This window comes from Bidens hawaiensis, unplaced genomic scaffold (genome assembly GCF_021521415.1).
Source record: "Bidens hawaiensis isolate Kalapana, Puna unplaced genomic scaffold, B.hawaiensis_p1.1 tig00014556_1, whole genome shotgun sequence".
NCBI lineage: Eukaryota > Viridiplantae > Streptophyta > Magnoliopsida > Asterales > Asteraceae > Bidens > Bidens hawaiensis.
The window spans coordinates 262994-273140 of NW_027492270.1; the positions used below are offsets into that span (position 1 = coordinate 262994).

Below are 10147 nucleotides of genomic sequence, written 5' to 3' on the forward strand. Positions count from 1 at the left end.
TACTCACTTGTGTTAAATTTGTTAAAAATGGCCATGGATTATGCTTTTAACGGGTTAAAATGCAAATAACAATATATTAAATTAACAATTAATATGAGTGAGATAAGGTTAAAAGGATTAAACAATTTTCTTTGAGTGAGATGGAGTGAAAGAGAGAAAAATAAGTGATATGGTGCTTATGTAAAATTAAGAAGGGTTAGAGTATACCCATTATAACCTAAAGGTTAGCGGTAAACTGCAATAAAAATGCCAGACCGTAACCATTTCCTAACTAGCTAAATATAATGACCAACAGATGAGTCAATTATTAATCTGCACTTAATTGTTAGATACTTCAATTTTAGAGCTAGTCATATTTCAAGAATTCAACTTAAAACATTGTTCCCATATGTATTAAGAATTCATTAGTTTCTTATTAGTATAAAAGTTGGACTGCAAACTCTTTTTGAATAGCAAAAGTCTTAAAAACTACATTAAGTAAAGCTTAAAAGTCTCAAAAGTGAAATAATATAAATACGTGTTAATTGGTTGTCAAAACACGTTTTCTTATGTTTAAATAATAATCCCTCGTACTAAAAAACCCATCAAAAGAATAAAACTACTAAGCGCTCATACTCAACGTATCAAACTTTTAAGTGGTGAAAGTAAACTTTCAAAGTGCCCATCAAGTATCAGCCGCGTTTCACTCCTTTTAAATTCATTAACATATATAGTTGCTTTTCACTTTTAGAACTACATCCATCTAAACTTTGCCTTCCACCCCAAAACCTCACGACACGCAGTTCATCTCCTTCTGGTTTGCAACTGCCACTCGATAAACCCTAATCAGTTAGTGAATCCCTTGATTGATCTCTATATATATATGCATGGCTGCCATGACGATCTTCATCTTCTTCTTCCCCAAACACAGTTCTTTGTTTACATGCAAAAGATTAATCCGCGAAAGAGAAAAATGTCGAATAGCGATACGAATTCTCCTTCGGGGAGTCATTCCGGAAAACACCCAAAGTACCGCGGTGTGAGGAAAAGAAGAAGCAGTGGAAAATGGGTGTCCGAAATCAGAGAGCCGAAATCGCCTAATCGTATTTGGCTTGGTACATTCGCCACCCCGGAAATGGCGGCAGTGGCGTATGATGTTGCGGCATTGGCACTCAAAGGGGTAGATGCTGAGCTTAATTTCCCTGATTCATCTTCTTCATTGCCTATTCCGGCTTCTTCGGCCTCACGTGACATTCAGGCTGCGGCTGCTGGTGCAGCGGCAGCCGCTGGGGCCGCGATGGACGCGTTCTTGGCGGGTGGTGGCCATGGTGGTGGTGGTGATCAGGTGGTGACGGTTGAACCACCGGTGAATAATGTTGGAGGTGGTGAGTTTGTGGATGAGGATTTGATATTTGATATGCCTAATGTTCTAGCTAATATGGCTGAAGGGATGCTTCTTAGCCCTCCACGGCTTGATTTCCTTAGCGATGAGAACGCGACGGGACCTTCTATGAACAATGACTTATGGAGCTAACTGATCTAATGAGTGATGATCACTATATATACATATATTTTGGGTATTGTAGAGTGTATGCAAGCCCTATATCGCTTGCAATATAGTAATTATAAGAATAATACGGCGATTGTTGAAGACTATAGTTGTAAACTAGAGCTTCAAGTTGTAAAATTTGTGTGCTGGAAGTTTTTTTGATTTGTAATGCACTTATATACGCTCTCTCTCTCTCATACACATAATATTATATATGTATGAACATATATAAATAGTTTGTAGATTTGAAAGTCTAAGGGATTTAGCTTAATCTTCAATTTAAAGTTATACCAATAACTTAGGTGTTCATGATCAATCAACTAAAAGAACCAAAAATAAGAGCATGAGAAGACTATAGGCATTTATAACTGAAATAGTGACATCATATTGGCTTAGGGTTTCTGTCCACACGTGTAGTTGGATCTTGAAGGATCTTGAAGGGATATATAGGCAAAACACAATCACCAAAAGAAAGAAAAAAGACCTATTTATCATTCTTGGAATAATGCTATGAATAATTATAAAATGAAACCGTAAATACTAGTGCAATTGGAAAGACCCTAAACAAATAAAATCCTAAATTTATCTATTTGAAATAACTTACTCTTGCATGCTCCCAATTAAATTTCAGATCAGTTGTCAACAATCCAGTGACATTTAACATTTTGATTTTGAAAAGAAATGGTATGAAAACTTTTGGTCTGATTTTGGTCCACCTTATCTTAAGTTGAGATGTCACAGTCTCACCAAGGAGTCCTAGTTGATTTTGTACCACTTGAGAGAATTCCGAGCAGAAATTAATATGGCATTTATAAACCACCATAACCGATTCAAAATAACTAGCGCGTATGCTATTTCGCATATATGGAAACTTCCCACCTTATTTCAATATAACTTCACGCAGTTGGTACGCCCGATACCCTGAATAATGTAGGGAAGCTGTTTTTTTTCAGCAGGGAAACCATCTTATTATGAAGAAAACTAGGGCCATGAGTGCAGGAGGTGGAAAAGATGCTATATGACATACATAAAACATCCATATGGTATATTCGTAGTTACTATATGGTATTAGTGATTATACCTCCTCTCCTTATAACATCAGTCATTATATATTTTGTAAGATTGAATAGATTTGGTATAGGGATACATAGCCTTGATATATGGGCGTGCGAGTCTCAGGTATCCCCTGGTGTATTGGCATATAGCTAGCTCATGTATACGAGTCTATAGTCCTTATTTACAGGCTTGCAGCCCTTGTATAGAGGTGTGTAGTCTTCAAATAAATTAAATCTGACATATTGGTTTAGATGGATGGGTGGGAAACACGCGTGTGTAGATCTAACAAAAGTTTTCCCTCTTGTAGACTTGGAGAGTAATGTTTTCAAGTGGGTCAGACTGCGTTAAAAGTTGTTTCATGCAAGGTAACTAAACACGAGAAAACGTGTCTTGACAATTAAAACATGTTAATACTATTTGCATTTTCGGTTTTCTTGCGCCTAAGGCTATGGAACTACTTAGTTGTGTTTAACGAGTCATGGTAGCAATGTTGTGACCCCAAAAGCAATGACTTGGTTTTACCATCCAGAAAAACTAGTAACATATCTTGTTGCCTATTTATCATATATTTCGATGTAAGTAATACTTTTATTGAATGAAAAGAAACATTAAATCATTAATTAATCAAGTTGGAAGGGACCTCAGTATTGAAGTTATCCAAAACGCTACAAGGATTTAGCTTTTGTCACACGTTAGTCAAAGTTGTGATTTAAAACTTATAAGTCTTTAATCTTCTGCTACTAGGGGCTAGGGCCCATCAAATATCTGCCATCTATACTCTTGATTAATTCGGTATATTCAAGAGTTAGCCCAACAGATATAGCTTGTAAAAGAGTCAACATATATATATATATATATATATATATATATATGTATCAGCGTACGTGTATAAGGCCACCCGTAGTAGGCGACCAAATCCGGCGAAATTTGGGCGATAGGGGATACGACACCGCCCCCTTCCAACCCCCCCCCCCCCACCAAAATGTGGGGCGATAAGCGGGGCAACCTTTTGTCACTCTTCTCTTCTGCTTCTCTTTTTTTATTATTATTATAATAATTGATTGTGTGTGTGATATGTATATATATATATGTGTATATATATATATATTAGGCTACAACACCATTACACTCCAAAAACAAATTCCTACTCTTTGCTGACTGAGTGTCACGTGTCGCACTTCGTCCAATTTGTAGCTTCTCCACTACACATAGCCTAAATTATTTGGTCACTTGTTTTTTGATCAGTAGGAGCCTTTCTGGATTCTCATGCTCGAACTCTTCATCTTTTTGGATGGAGCTAAATATCAAATGCTTGTCAAGAATTTTAAGATGTGAAGAGTAGGGAGTACTATACATATAATAAGTTAGGGCATGCTCATTCTTTGTTTGTGAATTGTTCCTGAGGAAAAATTATCACGGCCTCAACACTTAAGAAACACAAATGAAGAATCAAACTTGAGTTGCACCAAGAAATAACCTCCAACGATTAAGGGGCTGTTTGAAACCCATCACCTGAGCCATTAAAAGGGCAGACCGATCCAGATGTTTCATTCATCATGTTTATAAATCTGACTGCGTAAGAGGCTCCACAACTGATTAGATCATTAGAGGTTTCATTTTAGTGAACTAAGCACACTTTGATGTTTACCGATTCAGAGACAAGCCTTTTAGTGGAATTATTAAGAGCCTACACCAAACAGTCCTTAAATGTTTATTGAATCGAATAAAATGATTACTGGGAAATTACAAATAAAATTGTAATGAGAAATCTAAGAATTCTCCTATCATTGCCTATACAGATACGCAAATGTCTAAAGATTTCTAACAGAAAAGATAATCTTTTTATTTCGTGCCAAGTGCCAACAATAAGTACCATTAAAATTTACTTTGTTCCTTTAGCACTAACTATGACGCACAGAAGTCGACGTTATTAAGTCTGTCGACTAGGGAGTTGCGAGTACTCGGAAATTACTCGCCGAGTACTTTGCCTAGGCAGGATTACTTGGGGATAGCGGCAAGGCGCCGTTTTTGCAACGATATCCACTAACCATATATTTCTCGATGACAAATACAACAATAACTTCACTTCTATTAGTACCAACTTCCACCGGTACTAGCACACTATCAACGACTTTCCTATTAATCCCTAATACTTATATGCTAATTCATGATGAGCATCAAGTTCCTACTAAACAACTTGAATACCGTTAGACCATTGTTACTAATACACTTCACGAGCAACGATGGACAGTTCCCCACTGAATTTAGCATTATTTTCCAGCAATACTAGCACTCTGATTTGTATAAACTTTATTTACCGTTGCGTTGATTACATCCCTACTGATATATAACCATTAACCAAGCATGTATATGTTTGGTCTTTTTATGATACGTCTGATTCTTTGATAAATGTAACTCACCCTGGTTTACACATAAGACCAATGTTTGGATCTTAACCCAAGTTCGTATGCAAAATCAATAAGTAATTTATCAGTTAGAACCTATCTCTCATTCTCGTAAGCAAAATCAATATAATCCTCCATTTTCTTTACTCACTTCTCTTTGTCATCAGAAGCGATAACATCCAAGAGGTAAAATATGCCTTCTTGGTCTATCCCTTACCAATCTATGTCTCATTCTGGGTTGGTGAGGAGACTCATTCACACCACCAATGACATTTGATTTAAGCTTCTCTTACATTTGAACTTCTAGTCACTGTGTTTCAAATCCCCTAAAATGTCACCACTTTTTGCTCCAACCACATCATTATAAAATGTGGTTTTCTTGAAAATTACACCCACACGATGAATTCATCTATACTCCAAATCCAAAGCTTAGAGCATCTACAACAATAAACTCATACAAACCGTTACATAATCGTCACATCAGAGTTCAATTTTTTCTCAAAAACCTCACTAATTTCTTCCACAATAATAAACCTTTACAAACCTCATTAAAAAATATTAAAATTATATATATATAACGTGTGTATATATGTGTCATGTATGTATGTGATAGAAGAAAAGAGAAAGTGGGCCCAACGTGAGTTTGTAGACATATACTTCACCCCCACAAACTTGACTATACACCAATGAAGTTTGTCACCGCTTTGTTTATGTGATGCCATCTATATTCAAATCTATGATGAATATTAATTTTTCAAATATACAGAAAAATCATTATATTTTTTCTATTTTCATTCACAACACCCTAAACCCGTTCCTACACTATAATTAATTACCCCACTCACTAAATTTGATATACAAAATGTAAATGCTCTAAGTCTTGAAAAATATCCTTTTTTTTTAATGACAATCATCTAGTAAGATGTTACTTAGCAAAGTTGGAATATGGGGCCCTTTAGATACCATTGATATGCATAACCATTAGGCCATTGTAGGTTGTGTGTATTGGGGCAACAAAGTCCTCAATTTGGGGCGATAAGTGGCAAACCCCCCCCCCCCTTTGACGATAAATGGGTGATGGGCGTATTTGTCGCCTAGTTGTGTTTGTTGGTGTAATATTATTATAATAATGTGTGTATAATATGATGTGATGGGCTACAACACCACTACACTTAAAATGAAAATCATTCATCTACCGACGTTGCGCCATGTGGCGAAAATCGTTCTTATCTTGTAGCCCTCCACTACACATGGTCTTAGAGCATTCCCGCCAGCTTCTCAATCTTTATAATTACACTAAAAGAACTACATTTCCTCTCTCATATACATTTAAATAATATAGTTTTTTACATTTTTATCATTATATTTTATCTTTTATCCACTCAAAATCACTTTCAAATATATTAAAAATTAAATAGATAATGAGTAGTGTTTTTCAAAATTTACTCATTTTTTAAAATTTTCTTCTTCACTAACAACTACTTACAATTCTCTAAAAGATTTTAAAGATTTCTTTCACAATATTTTAAATAAGCGTTGAGAATGCTATTACGACGATTTTTTTTAAACTATTCTAATCTTGTACATAGATAAAATATGTTGGTTAATAATATAATATTAACCAATATTGAATATCTATAGTAATGAATCTAAGTCCAATAAACCAGTAACCGTACCATATTGGCTTTTTAAAGAAGTAAAGTGTATAGCAGAGAGATAATTATGGTTAATATGTCAAATTATGTGATGATTAGAGATTAAGCCAAAATTAAGAAATAATCTAAGTGTAATAATGACCATCCATGACCACCAAATAAGAGCCTTTTTCTGTTTGTGGGTCCAATTGACATAAGCATATATAACCCTTTGATCTAATATACGTAGTGAAAAACAACCATCACATATAGCTGTACATCTTCTAATTGTTCACTGCATTTGGCCTCAAATTTTTATACATGTTCTGCCAGCTTTTTTTTCTTTTCTTTTTTATCTAGCGGCAAAATTCATTCAGGCTCGGCTTCGAGAAGTCAAAAAAAATTTTGAACCGAAGACGAAAAATGTTTTGGGCCTCAAGTAAAATAATTATTTTATTGGCTTTAATTTAAACAATTTAATTTTTAAATTGGCATACTTGGTTATGATTTGGGTCTTGTGAGAAAGTTTTATATAAGGTTTAAACATGTTCCAATTGAGACTAGAACCCACAACCTTTTAGTTGAGAGTAATACCTCTTTGCCACTAAATCAAACTAGTTATTATGTAATTGAGTTTAAACTTTAAACATTTAATATACATCTTGTTTTTCATAAAAATACATATAATTTAAAAAATATAAAAATCGGGCCTAACAGGGTGTTGGGCTGGGGGCCGTCAACCACCCAGCCCTCCCTAAAGGCCGGCCCTGAATTCATTCAAATGACTAGTGGCACGCTAAAAACCAACAAAAATGTTGCAAAAGAGAAATTGCACCAATATTTTCAAACAACGTTTTTAAAAGTAGAACAACTTTTTATCCAAATAGAACTAAAGGATTTTATATCTTCCACTATTTCGGTAAGGCATGCCGGTTTGTGCGAGTAAACAACTTTGTATTGAGTCTTCCAAATACAACAAGCTGTAAGAATGATCCTATATGACACTTTTTTCTCACGGCGATAAGTAAAGTTAGATAACTCGTTTTGACAGCTGATTTAGGTTTTAAGGTCTGATACATTTTGATAACTTTCTTGGGAGAGTGACTCTTGATTTCATCATCAAATGCGAAGATAATCTGGCGAATCAAAGGGACAATTAATTCGGTTAATTTGTGGTAAAAAGGACAATTTTGAAACATATTTGGAAGACAATAAATGAAAATTGCTTCATACGTAAAGACTTTACTTCGTATGACATTAATTCAGTGGATGAGACTTTGCTTCATTGCCTTATGACCACAAAGGTGCGTGGTCCCTCCTCCAGTCCTCTTTATCCAAGACTTTATACAAGATTATTACAAAAACCATTACTATTAGAGTATTATGGTTCAAAATAGAATGATCGGTTAAAAGAGAAGAAGAAAAAATCTCAACTCATCGATTGCCAATTCTCATGCATCTACGTGTTTATAGGGCCAGCCATGGCCGGGGATGGTGGAGAGTGTGAATGTCCCAGGCCCGATCAGCCAAGGAGGCCTGAAAATTTTACATTCATACGCATACTTAAAAAAAAAGTTTGTATTCTTAATGAAAGAAACAACGTCAGCCTAGTTTAATTATGTCACACCCCAACCTACGGCGGAACATGCCGGGGCGCGACAATGTTATATCATAGCTCAGAAGACACTAAGTAAAAATTATTCATTCATATATCAAGTTCAAAAACACAAACATTGTCTCAAAAGAAATATCATTACAAATAAATATTCAAAACATAAATAAACTTAATAATAAATGTGTTCTTCATTCATCATAGCAACCTAAGGTATCATCTAAACTTCAATACTTGCTTCATCCAATAAAGCTACTTGCGTCATGCGTGAAAATATATAGGTTTGTCAACATAAAGTTGAGCAAGTAATCACAGTTTTGGATATATATATATATAATATTTAAAAAGACAATTCCATTCAATCATATGAATCACTACAACTAGCATAACAATAATAAATAAAAGGACCATTTCTCTCGTCCCAAACGGGTCAAGTTACTCCGGAGACGTATGATCATACTAATGAGGATGAGATACCAACCACCACAACAAAAATAAACACATAGTCACATTCTCACGTATCAACTAATCGAGCAATTTTAATTTACGCTTATATTGGAATTGTACTGAAAATCTATAGTATGTTTAACTTGTGAACGCATAATGCCCCCGAAATATAAAACGGTAAAAAGGGGTGTGATATACTTACCTTAACAAGTGGGTTAAGTGAAGATGAGACAGATTAAGTTAAATGCAATCGAACTCCTCGGGATACTTCGACAGGAGTTCCTAGTTGTTAATGATAACCTAAATAAATTATAAATGAAATGACGGATTTTGTTATTTGATTGGGTTTTAAGTAAGAGTTTATTATTAGAATTTTATTAGATTAATTATTAATAGTATTATTATTATGATTTTGTATTTTTGTTAGATGAATAATATAGATATAAATGATTGATAGTAAAATATTATATAAATGTGTATGTGTGTTTGTGTGTGTGTGTATATATATTTTGGAATTTATTTTGAACCTCTAAGATAGTTTGGTTCGTAAAGGAGTGAAAAAAATATTACTTTAATCTTATTTATTATATATATATATATATACTAGTTTTTATCCCTCATATTATGGGTTTGTTTTACAATATTCATTTATAACATTTATATATTTTTAGGATTTTAATTTATTTACTGATAGAATTTAATGATGAAATAGTTTCACAAATAATTAAGATGTTATATTCCGGTTTAAAGTCTATTTGATTTTGGTGAGACTCATGACCCGCCTATTTTTTGTATAAAATTATGTCTTAATTATAAATAATATCTTTTTTTAAAAAGTTCGGATATTAATTTTTAGTTATCCCTATTTTATATGATTTTTATATCAAATATTTGATGGATTATATTTTAATATAATAAGATTTTATAACCTGTTTAAGAGCTATGTGGGTTTGGTGACACCTATACCTATGAATTCGGGTCAAATGCATGAGAAGTCTTCATTTACAAATAAAACAATCTTGTGGCTTGAAAGAATTTAGGGAGGTTTCGTGCATATATATATATATATATATATATATATATATATATATATATATGATTGATTTCTTTTGAGAACCGCTTTGAGCTTTAAGAACTCGAAAGAACTCAATGTAGCAATTTTTTTTTTGAATTTTTTTACACATATGTAATACGTAAGTTTAAGTAATGTACAAAAAATTACAGTATTTTTTTACACAGAGAATCGACTTATTACACATGTGTAACAAACATTTAAACTTGTGTAATCATCAAAAATACTTATTCTCTCTCCTGATTCATTTTTTAATTGAATTTAATCTCAGCCACATATTTCATACCATTTAATTAAATGTGTGGTCCAAAATTGAGTTCTCAAAGTTCTTAAAACTCATCAGGTTCTCAAAATATATCTCCCATATATATATATGTTTAAGTTCAAGAGGGA

The 10147-nt window shown here is 33.6% G+C and overlaps 1 pseudogene; it reads left to right on the forward strand.

The window, feature by feature from the left end:
- Positions 1 to 508: 508 nt before the first annotated feature.
- On the forward strand, positions 509 to 1718 carry LOC143547038 (ethylene-responsive transcription factor ERF024 pseudogene; annotated as a pseudogene).
- Positions 1719 to 10147: the final 8429 nt, after the last annotated feature.